A 13,312-nucleotide genomic window follows, 5' to 3' on the forward strand; every position below is an offset into this window, starting at 1 on the left:
AGTTCCTGCTAACGTTCCCCATAATCCACCAGTCCTCTGATATAGAACATTTATCGGAGATGGGAGGGGGTAAATGGAATATAGAAATGCAGAAATACAAAAAGTTCTTCAGTCAAAAACATATTAAAACACAAGTGCTAATAAACACCTGGTAGTTATCATCAGACTTAATTTAGCCAAAAAAAGAAACAACACATCACTCCATCAAAGAAAGTAACTCTGAGATATTAAGCAGTCATATGACAGTTCATTGTCAGACCTGCAGTCCTCCTGTTCATATCATACAGAATGCAAATCAAACCTTTACCTTTCATTTGATCCTGGGCTTGATCTTCATTTAATAATCTGAAATATATTTACATTAAAAGACAACAGAAGTCATATTTTAAGCAACAATTCACATCTGTCAACAAAGCAGTACTTATGGCATTTTCTTTGCATTTATACAAGTTTTAAGAACAGCGAGAAGTGAACGTTTCTGTCAGTGCTCATTCGCTGTATGCAGTAAACGTCCTCACCCTGTGATCCATCTGTTCAACGGGAAATATTTCCAGCACCCTTGAAAGTTAAAGAATAAAAGTCAGATATTCTGATACATGGTCTTATCATTGTGAAGTATTCTAGGAAGGAAGCAGTCTGATTATGTGTCAGATACTGAAATGGCAAAACCTCATCTGTCTTGTTTTAAAGGTCTGATCATAGCTCCTTTGCAGAACAATGCTGTTACTGATTAGAGGTGTAAACTAACCACAAGCTTCATTGTATTTCTGTTAGCAATACCCAACATAATTCTAGAACAAGAATTTTTACCTGAGAGGACTAATATTTCAGTAAAATACAAACAATTTCTTTTTAAGATGATAGACTGAAACATAATTATTTATTATTGATTAGATTTTGAGAGGCCATGTCAAAGTCAGCTCCCTAGACATCAGTGGGTCAATGACCTTTGTGCCCTGATAAAACTCTCGTCAAAGCTTACATCTGTCTACATGAAATTAATGTGAATTCCAGCTCTCAGTTTTAAAGCATGAATGCTCCAATGGGAGCGTACATTGCTTGCAAATTCCTGCTTGCCTCACAAGAACCAATTTAACTTATTTCATGTAGCATTTTGTGTTGTAACCAGTCAACCGAATGAGGTTAGGCTCTGCTGAAATATGTAATGAGTGACAATCTGGTGCAATGATTCAGAATTAGAACGATTATTTTGGAGGAGAGGTTATAGGCGGTCTTGTCTGTGTGTGAGGGCAACCAACCCCAACTCAAGAAATCACAAAAAAACTATTTTGCCTGCTGATAGTTTATTGGTTTGTTTGTTTTGGCAAATGCCATTTCCCCTAGTAGGCTACATTGAAATAGCAATAGAGGTATTTATGTAGCTCTGCTCGATCAATGTAAAATTAAGTTCTCAGAAGTACTGATATTGTTTATATTTCCAGGCATCATGCGACATACTAATCACCCCTGAAAGATTAAAATATTTTAACACAATAACTAAAAGATGCACAGTGATGAATGTTTTTCAATGTATTCAAAGAAAAATATGTCTAGATACAGAGACATTTTTCTTTGTTATTTTATCTTTATTTTGTTTGCTTATTTTATTTATAGGTAGGTGAGCTAGACCTCATAGGCCCTTTATCATTTACGATTTACTTAAATAAGTATAAAGAGAAAATCACAAACATGCAATCAACAGCAGCAGGCAATATTGACAAATAAAAATGTACAAACATACTACAATTACTATACCACTATTGATAGCTGTTTAGGGAATCTGTGAGAGCTCCAACAAACACAAGCTTATAAAAACGTTTATGTAGACTTTTATTTAGCAGTACATGTACATTTCTTATTAAGTATAGTTAGAAATGGGCCTAAAGATTCAAAATGTGTATTGGCAGCAACATCTTTACTAGAAATATCTGGAAGGATGATAACACATGGTAGGTATCCTATTAAGGCTGGTACCCACTTAAAGTGATAGCGGGCATTATGCTTTCATTTATACAAATACTATTATAAATATTACCGATGGTGTGACTATTTACAATTACTTCAAAAGTGCTATATTCCATGTATACTAGTGTACATAGGTGATTACTAGGCATGCAGTCCAGGAGACCATTAAGAAGCCTAGTCCAAATTCTCAATTCCCCAAAGCACTGAGTGGTTAAAGCTTTAGTCCTCTGCACTAACTGCCAAACTGTTACTATGCCACATGCATTTACAGAAAGAATAATTTTTTTTCGAAGATGTCTATATAAAACATATAAAGAACTTTTTAGCATTAGACCAGCCTCTAGAAGAGTATATAACATTACAGTACTATGTACAGATAAAATAATGAAGCAACTGACAGTCTGGAACGTGAGACTTCCAGATCTAAGTACCACTCGCAGCAGCAGTAACAGACATTGCAACATTAGGAATGCTGCTTACTGAGCTTTCTGATGCTAAAACAGGCACCTTTCTTGATTCTGTGCTTGTGGATTCTGCATTGTTCTTGAGGCACTTTGGTATGCTGTCCTTCTGAATAGACATCAAAACCATCTTTATTCTGAGAAGATGGTGAGCTATTCTGAAGAGCAACTTTCTGGGTAACCTTCGTTGGAACATTTAGTATTTTATTAAACTTTCTCTATCATCCCTTTGACGATTTGATGATGTAATAGAATAATAATATAATATCATAATAATAATTATATCATGATATAATACCTATCCAGATATTATTCTGAAATTATTGTAGCTAGCATTAAGCTCTTTTTACAGTCTCTACAAATTCTGTACATTCACTGGAATTGCCAAGTGTTCTCTCTCTCTTTTTGCCTCAGTTGTAATATTGTATTTCTCATTACCTATGTACCCACTTATATTCCTTTATTTGCATACATTTTTTGTCATTGATCTGGGCTGAGCTCAGAACTTGTCCACTGGATCAGTCTTCCCTAGTAAACAAATTGCAAATCAAGTAGTAAATGAAACTGAACTTTGTGTAATTTAAGCTTCTGCATATGTCTTGTGTGATTTTTGTCCCCTTTCTCTTATGTTACTGGCCCAGCATCCGAGTACCCCATATCCATACTGGGTTCACCAGCCAATCTCGCTATACACCCCAGACTTATTCCAGTGTGCTGACAGAGGTCACTGATCCTAAGAGCATCTTAGAGGCTTGGCCATCTCTGCTTCCTTCCAGGGTTTTTTCTTGTATGACCTATCCACTCCCCCCTTCCTCACAGCAACATGGTTACATCCAAGGGGTGGGCATGCAATGAGAACATTGTAACATACTGTCCCACCTCCATTTCAGCTCACCAGATCCACCACTCACTTCTTCTTTTGACTGCACTTCCTCTCAACGATGTCCCCAGCCTCCACCAGGGATTGCCACAGGAGACACCCATATTGCCTCCCTCCCCAGAGGTAAGGCACACACATCCTTCCGTGCCACTCTGTCAGTTAACCAACTGCTAATTGAACCCATGTCACCTCTGGGCTATAATCAGGGGTTTATCCCTCTACCCCACCATACAGGTTTGCATTGAGTGATTTTGATGAATGAGAAAAAGAGACTGTAAAGTATGCTGGACAGCCAAAAATGTGTTATTTTTTATGAAAGTAAAACATGTCTTATGAGTGAATGTGATAAAAGGGAATATAACCAATGTGGCAAAAAAGGATATACCACCAAACATTTAGGTTAAAATATACAAAATGCATTAAAGAGTGGCATCTTTGGTTTGATTTTTAAGAATGGGATGGAGAAGGCGATATTAAAGGTAGTGAAAAAAGTGAAATGCAGACTGTTTTAGAAAAAGAAATGATGTCAGAAGATGGGTAAATACTTTTTTCAGGTGATAAATGTTGTGAAAATGTGATGTGAAAATGGAATATAATTATACTGAGTAATTTAAAGAAACAGAACAGTGCATTGCAAAAGGTAATGGGCTGGATTCAATAAATCCTACATGACTCTCTGCAACCGTGTTTGCATCATGGCTTGACCAATTTCTATTCAGTAAACAGCTCTACACAAAGCGTAAAGCTGCACAAACCAGGTAAACATTGTGGCATACTAATTAGAGTGTAAGCTAATCAGTCAATCCAAGATGGCGGAGCTACTCAGTATGCTATAAAGCAATCGTGTACACTTCGTGTAGCCATTGTCCCTGTACGTCAAAACCTATTGGAATACAGCTGCAGAAACTACACTGGAAAGAAAGAATGTTAGGGGCTTCTGCTGCTCTTGTTCATGTGTATATGCAACAGGCTTCAGTTTATGCTGTGGCTGCTGCTGATAGACCATGTGCATGAAGGATGAGGGTATTCATGGTCTGCATGAAGTGGAAATAGTACAGCACTACATGGTGGATAGAGATGCTCTCCAGGAACTCTGGAGCCTCTGCTGTCCTCACCTGACACCAAGGGTAAACTGAGGTGAATTAATACCTGTTGAGACCAAGGTATGTGTAGCTACAGAAACCTTTCTGAGACCCAAAGGGGATATTCTAGGAATGTCACAGGCATCAGCATCTCTAGGATTCTACATTATTTCCTGAATTCTATCCTACAGCATCATAGTGGCTATATAAATATTTCCACCATACCCCTGAGGATGCAGCTAGAACTATGCAAGAGTTCTACCCTGCAACAGACTTCATGAACTCTTGGGTGTGATAGACTGCACCCACATTGAGTTCAAATCACAAGCCAAGGAACAGAGAAGGGTCTACATCAACAAAAAGGAGTTCCAATCCATCAACTGCCTGGTCATGTGTAAAGTTAGGGGAATCATTCTGAATGTGTGAGCTGGCAACCCCGGCAGTTACCAGGATTCCCATATCTGGCACAATTCACAGCTCTAAAAGGCTGTGTACCCATTGTCAACATAAAGCACTTGAAACACACTTCCCATTTAGGATAATAGAATGGTAGGTTGCCCCTCCCCCAAACCTACTTTCTAACATAAACAAAAAGCTTAGACAAACCCATGAATAGCACATAGAAATGTATGTTTTCCAAAAAAATCAGGCTGAATACCCATTGTCAATATAAAGCACCTGAAACACACTTTCCATTTAGAACAGAATGGTAGGTTGCCACCCCCTAACCCCCAAACTTTCAACACAAATGAAAATGTCTGGACAAACACGCATTCTGTCAACATTCCACTACTCAAGATTGCAGTTATGTTATTGATTACTGAATGACAGTTGTCATTGCTAAATAGTCAAGAATGCAAAGTAGAATGCCAGTCAATTTTTTACTGTGCCCATCACTGCTGTGGAGGTTGCCCTGGACACCTGAGAAGCCTAGCACCACTGTTAGCCATATGTACAACCCCTTGCATGGGATGAAAAACACAATACAGTTGCCCCCAATACCAGGGGAAATTGCAAAAGCAAATGGTAACGACATACTGTGCTGTAAGCATAAACCTCCTATCTCACAAATGTAAAGCAATGCAAGAGCTGCCTGTGCCAACAGTAAAGTATAAGAAGGACATACCAATCCGCCTTTATTTTTCTACTGCCTATGTTAATGCATTGCTAATATTAGAATGTAAATGTACTTAAATAAGAGCATACCTTAGCAAAATTTGTGCGCCTTTGCAGAAAAATCTCCTTCAAAGAAATAACAGCATAATCTTCTCTGTCTCAAAACAGTCTACTCACTGTCAAGTTCCCTAGCTACATGGTTACCTTTTTATAGTGTAGATTCAGCCCTGTCAGCACTCTGAACATGCAAATGAGGTATAAACTCATTAAAATTGCAGAATGCCAAACTTTTGACTTCATGTAGTAGATGTAAACATAGTATAACCTCTACACCCTTGTTAGGTGCCAGTATCTTGTAGCTGTGAATGATTAGCCTTGAGAATATGCTTACAAAGTGTGGAAGTGACTTCAGTTAGATTTTAAACAGAACCAGACACCTTGCATGTATATTTCTTTGGCATAATTACCTGACTTTGCTGAAACCTGCTGTTCACTGTCATGTATTTGTTTCACACCTTGAATGAGAAATGAGATAATATGGAATACAGAGCACATGTCTAAAAGTAAAGCAGAGCTAAGGGAAGAAATTCCAGTGTACAAAGAGAAGACAAAGCTGCAGTTTTGCAAACATATTCATGATTTATTTGGGATCAGTCATTCCACTAAATATGTTATCTAGGCTCCCTATTACACTGCCGCAGACGCAGGTTGCCGAATGCGTCTTTGTCGAACTGAAAAGCACGAAAAGGCAAAATAGTGAAGCGGCTTTTCAGCGAATTATTTTCCTGGGAAAGAATTTGTTTGGCCACTTTCACTACTTTGCCTTTTCAGCACTGTAGTGCGATCTCAGAGTTGGTATATTTAAGTGCGTGTGGGGGTTGTATTTTTTTTTTCAGAACACTGATTTTTTTTCCCTTGGAAAAAAATTGCTGTTCTGAGGTTTTGACATTGTAAGCTTTTGCTTACATAGGGTCGATTATGTGTCGTTCGCTCTTCTGAGTGTGCGATATAATATAGATCCATTATCTATACATGTACAATCAGCTGAGAATGTTCAACTGTATGAACTGTTTAATACTGAATATGAAATTTGAATTGCTTGTATGCACATTATTTGATTGCTATTGCAAGGTTATATCTGTGGCAAACAGAGATAACCCAATACAACTGTGTTGTGTAAGTGTGATGGCTCAAATCGAATTGTTTCACCGTTGTTTCCCTTTTTTAATTTATTTATTTTTTATTTTTATTTTTTGCCTTTACCATGTGAGCAGCACATGGCATAGCACAAAAAATGTGCCACTGCTTAAGGAAAAAGTGAAAAATTTAATTTTTGTCACCTTATAAAGTGAAAGAAACCTAGCGGCATTGCATGGTGGTCAGTACCATGGATGGCAATGTCTGCAGAAATTCCACCTGTTAGCTAACTACCTCTGTGGCACAAGGTGTAAATCTGGTGAGTTAAAAAAGAGAAAACAGATGTAAAGCAGGGTTGCAGTCGCACAGTAGATATTTTTAGCTCGGGGGATCATAATGAGTACATACTCAACTAATACGTGTTCACTATTACCTTTTCTATTTGCACATTGCCTATCTGAGTTCAAACATGGTTTACTGCTTAAGAAAACAAGTGAAAATGTTAATTTAGTATGCCTTTATGAGTGCAAACAGGCTCAGTGACATTATATGGCTATAGCAGTACAAATTTTACTGAGTGAATAAAGTGTCCCTTTTTTAAAGACTTGCTAGTACCCGTGCAAGTTGTAAGTGTAACACAACTAATGATGTGTCAAGGGAATGCTGATAGCATTACTCACATGTATGCTTGCTTTATCCAATCCAGATGTTAGTTGTTAGAGTTCCATGCCATCTGCACTTGCTCACTGCTGAGTGGTGTCAAACTAGCTTACCTGCTTAGGAAGCACTCAGGACAGTATTGAGTGGAGAAAATACACCAGCTGCCTAGATTTTCTTGTGACACCAGCTGCCTAGATTTTCTTGTGGCACCAGGTGAAAGTGCAGTGAGTTCAGGATCAAAGCACCAGTGAGCCAGGGTTCAAATCCAGCAGACTCTACATTTTAGTGAAGATGTCACACTGTCATTCCTCCCAAAACAGTTATTATAAAGGTACTACTACATACTGACAGCTATGTATAGTAGGTTGAATGACAGAAAGGTGTCATTACTGCATGCATACACATACTCTTGAAAGTATCACAGCTCATTAATAATTGACACATGGACTCCAGTTGATTATGTGTGTGACTGATTTAGCATGACAATGATGGTTATGTAATAATAAATGCAGTTACCAGTGGCTGCTACTGACTTCAAATCAAAGGGGGGCTGCAGGAGACAGCTGAATGGGAAGGGTATGAAATCTGAAACTGAAATGACTGTCATTATTTCTAACTTCAGTCTTTAATGATTTGCCACTAATTTGCCAAAAAAAAGCAATTTTATGAAAAATTGACCAAAAATGTGATGCAAAAATATAAAATAGCCACCCAATACAGCTGGGAACCTGTCAGAGAAGGGACACTGTTTAATATTAGTACTGCTAACTTGAGCAGCTGACAAAATAAAATAATCTACATGCATTTATGAAATAAAAGTACTCTATAACTGATTATTACAGTTATTTATTTATTTATTAATTGTAAACCCTCCCTGTTTTCTTCCAAAATTGCTATTTTGCAGAGGGATTATTAGGGGAAGAGCAACATTTTGAGCCAAAATCGGGGACAGTTGAGAGGTTTGGATATGTCTAATTCTATAAAGCAATTTATTTGCATTTACCTCTCAACCTGTTAATGCAGGAAATCTGGACAAGGCCAGATATATTGGGGGAACATACAAACACTACTAAAAATTGCTCTTGTATAAACTTAAGACAGATTTGCCAGAAAACCACACATTGTATGAGGAACAAACCAAAAATAAGAAGCAAATATCTATTCATTCTGCAAAAATATGGACAGCTGAGAGGTATAGTTCAACCGGGGCTATCTGAGTTTGCTGCCCTTCCCCTCTCAAAATCATGGTCGAATGGAGCCTCCCCCCTGCAGCCATTCCAATGTCCCATTCCTTGGTTATTTTGCCCCATTTACCATAAACACTGTAATGTGCATACTGCTTTACTTCTGCAATGATTTGGATTTCATTTGAAAGTTTTATTTTGCATTTTTACAGCACAAACCCCAATAGATATCTGCTAAACAAAGCAATGCAGCCTCACAATGAAAACAGACTTAGCATTAAAACTTCTCTGCCCTTGAAACTCACATGCATTGAAACAGCATTGAAACCCGCATTCAAAGAAAATAAATTTTGCCAGTGGCAGATAAAGATTAACTTTGGGCTGTTTTCAAATCATAGGCCCTTGAACATGAAACATACGCATGCTCTTTGATACACCTTCCCGATTGTATTAAATTGTATTCCTTGTACAATACAGTACAGTTGATAGAGGGCATTTTAAATTTATTGTTTTGAACATTTTTCCAGTAAACAATAAAATACAATGCATGCACCAATGACAAAACTGCCCAGTTCAGAACATTTCCATCATAAAAGTCTACTCAACCTTCTACAGTCCACCAGTATCAGCAAATATGCACAATCTCTGAAGTAGTAAAAGTCATCTAAATAATTCCACATTAAAGAAATCTGTAATAATGAAGAGATTGCTGCTAGCAAAAAACTTTATATGTCATTGTTTATTCATCTACAAATAAAGTGCCTGTTGCCCTTGAGGAATAAACTGCCTATGTTGCATGCATTAAAAAAATGATAAGCTAGTAATATCGCAATAGGGAATGTATGGCAAACTGATAACAGGTTTATAGTTACTACTCTAGGTATCTTCGCCAAAAAGGACTGCAGCATCCACCCCCTTTACAACACAGTACAGTATCAGCAATGCATCTATCTACTGTGGGAGTAGAACCCACAGCCTTCTGCATCAAAAGCAAGTGCACTACCTGTTGTGCTATTAACAATGTAAGCAGACTCGGAATAAGCAGCACTAAAGTTTTGTTCCCCTGCAGATCTCAGCTCCTTGTAAAATCTACTCGACACGCAGTTGTATCTCTGAACTTTGCAGCACAAGAAATCTGGAAAAAGCCAAAATTTATTGGGGGGGGGGGACAAAAGCCCAAAAACCAGGGACACATTTTAAACATTACTTGTATAATGGAAAGTTGCTAGAATAAAATGCTGTGTTACCACCATACATTTCACTGCCACGTCTTTAACCCAGGGGACCCTGTGCAAAACAGTCAGAGAAACATACCACTATGCCAAATCAGCTGTTTTGTGAAAGAGAGGAAGACAAACTTAAATGGCTACCATTTAGTGAATTCAGTTCTTACCAAAACTGTCAACCTCTTAGCACAAAACACCTGAACAAAGCCAATAATGGGGGGAATACAGTCCTCAAACATATTCAGTGAATTCAGTTCTCACCATAGCTCTCAACCTCTTAGCAAAAAACATGTGGACAAAGCCAGTAATGGGGGGAATACAGCCCCCAAACATTCAGTGAATTCAGTTCTCACCATAGATAGCTCTCAACCTTAGCACAAAATACTTGGACAAAGCCAATAATGGGGGAATACAGTCCCAAAAATAGGGACAAATTTCAAATATCCATGTTATAAGCTTAGACAACTGCTAGAATAAAAGGTTTTATGTTACCATGTACTTTCTGAAGAATATGAAGTCTGAAATTCAAATGCCTGTTATTTTTAAACATTTAACCAGGAAACTAGTCTGACTTGGAACAAAAGACAATGTTCAGCAGAGCAGGGAGACATTCCAGACACATCTTTGTAAGATGGGAGGACATACAGACTCCACACAGAAGGCACTCCAGCCAACAATCAAACCGGAGAACCTGTAGCTGTTAGGCAGCAATGTTACCAGTGCACCACTGCTCTACAAACTTTGCAAGGAAAAATGAAGATACAGAAACCACAGATATTATGAGGAACAGAACAAATATGAGGCAAAAATCTGCAATTTTTTTTTACAAATGGTGGTGGGTAGGGAATTCAGGTCCTTGCCACCTGCATCCAAGGTACAGAGTTCAAGCCTGAATATTTCTACCCACCACCATGTGTTCTCTCCAGCCACTTTTATATAGCAGCTGGGGCATTACACACACACCTTTTCCTACCTGTACAACACACACACCATTTCCCCACCTGCTGTAAAAGCTGTTTCACAAACATCCAGTACAACACACAATGTATCCAGCAGCCATTTCACAAATGAAGCCTCCAGCCAGTCCAGCAGCACAATCCAAGTCACGAACAAAGCCCATTTTTTGTTTTTTTTTTTTGTTTTCTTGTTTCAATTTTTTTCTTTTGGTTTTTCTAGGTGGGGGGGGGGGCTGCAGTCCTGCAGTCCTATAGCACGAGCCACCCCTGGCAGTTACATATCTCTGATGGACACAATGGTTTACTGACAATCATCTAGACCCTTCCCATAACCCAATTATAACTGTAAAACAAAATGTGTTGTGAGGTATGTATCCTAACTCCAAACTCTGTTACTAAGTCATGCAAGTCTATCCATTTCCAATGCATTGCCAGTCATTAGTCCTGCATCACAGTGGAGAATGCATGAGCCAGGACCTTTTAATGCACACACATATAGATCTAATTGAAGTATAGCACCTGTCACTCTTTATGCTATATATCTTTAATGACCATAGTTTGCAAACTTCTTCTATGGCAAGGAGGGATAATCACCAGTGTTGAAATGTATGCATTTTTTTTTACACAGGTTTGAATCCGAACTTGTACAAATTACATTTAATAGTGTGAAAGTTCCACCAAAATATGTGCCAAGCCACCACATTGATTCCGCCAGAGTCAAGGCTTAAATGCCAAGCCATTGAGCACTTCAGTGTGTTGACAACTGAGCAAAGTATGACCAGATATAATATCACACATTCCAACGTTCACTGCCAGGTTTCACATCATCATTGCTGTTTCACAAACTCCCTTCCTCATTTTTTGGCAATGTCTCTCTTTGCTTAGCATCACACAAATGTGTTTGATATAGTTGTCTGTGTTTGCGCACTTGTCTTATAATGCAAGATCGCACTTTGGTGCCAAAGCATTGCTACTGTTGTTGGATGACCTCTGCAGATATGGCAGGTGATGAGGATGGTGGTGACAAACTGAGGACACAGAGGTGGGCTGTGGAGGATTCCAATATCTTTGCTGCATTCCTCATCAAGCACTACAGCTGGAAGCTGCTGCAGGAGGAATATACTGGATCTCATTACAAGGCTGGGGCTTAAAACAGCCTAGCTAAGGCTGTATCCAGTACACATGGCACACCACATACTTTGGAGCTGTATAGCCACCACTATAGAGACCTTAAGATGCACAAGGAGGCACAACTTGACCAATGGCTGAATGAGTTTAGAACTGCTAACACCCCCAGATGTGTAAGTATACAGATCAAGCAGTTTGAAATGATATGGAATGGAGTAGATAGCCAAGACTGGTATGCATAATGTTTTCACATCTTTCAGCTAAAGAGAAAATCAAGGAGAAGAGGGAGGTGCATGAGGGAGGTGCATGCGGGAGGTGCATGCGGGAGGTGCATGCTGCAAGACTGGCAAGACTCAGAGAGGAAATGCATATGTCTGTAGCCCAACTGATTCTGATTGTATGAATTATTGTGATTCCATAGATCATTAGCAAATTCAGGATGCATATCTTAACTGTAACATGCATGCTTTTTCCTGTAGTTGTTGGTGATTGTATTAGGCAGGTGTAGTAGTATACTTGGATTGTGTGGGTTCAATATCCACAACTAACCTATAGATTCACATTCAACAAGTATTATTTTTGCAGCTGAAATGCAGTGATGAAAGCATCTATAGAATATCTGCATATTCCATGGATTATTTGTAACAATTCACAATAATTTTTGAGAGTGTGAAAGCTCTATAGGTAGGATATTAATAAATGGCTATTTATTGTAATACAGAATTAATTAATGTAATGTATCACTGTTCTAATCAACTCTTTTTGTTTTTTTGTCAAAACCTACCCCTTCTCTCTCTCTCTCTCTCTCTCTCTTTTATTTTTTGGAGGTTACCTGGAATCACAACACCGCTCTGATGTCATACCTTTCTGCCAACAAAACAAATGCATTTCAGCCCAGGGAGGTGAGCCAAACACTGGGGCTCATCCTATCAGCCCACAACTGGCTACTGCACCAACACTCATCACCTCCGGGGTGCAACCTGGCAGCACTGCCTCCTCAACCCCTACCCTACCTGGCCATCCTCATCAGGTAGTAGTGCTCCAGCTGGTGGTGCAGTGGTACCCTCTGGGATTACTGCTGGAGGCAATGCTTACATCTCCCACCAGGAGCTGCTAGGGATGGTGCAAGATGTGACAGAGAGTGGCCTTGGTGCCCGCATCAGCTGAGTGGACAAGGTGTTTCAAAAAGCAAAAAAACACTTCCATGTCAAGCAGTCTGACAGACAACTGTGGAAGGGGAGAGTGATGACAGTTCTGAGGGTGAGGACTAGATTATCACTATTCCCATGCATGATGGGCATGTGCCTCCAATATCCCCTACGTTTCTCCAACCATGGTGTCCCCCAAACTATTTGTGTCCATTACCATCCCTGTGTCTGCCTTGTTTGTTCTGTTTGTCTGCACCTGCTTCCTCACCTTCCCTACCTACCTGACCCTCACATTCCTAGGTCCCTTCAACAAAATTCCTCTCCTCTTGAAACAAAAAACAAAAAATGGGCAACCTCCTCACTGAAAAA

Source organism: Protopterus annectens, chromosome 11.part0 (assembly GCF_019279795.1).
Source record: "Protopterus annectens isolate FY-2018-M chromosome 11.part0, PAN1.0, whole genome shotgun sequence".
Taxonomy (NCBI): domain Eukaryota; kingdom Metazoa; phylum Chordata; order Ceratodontiformes; family Protopteridae; genus Protopterus; species Protopterus annectens.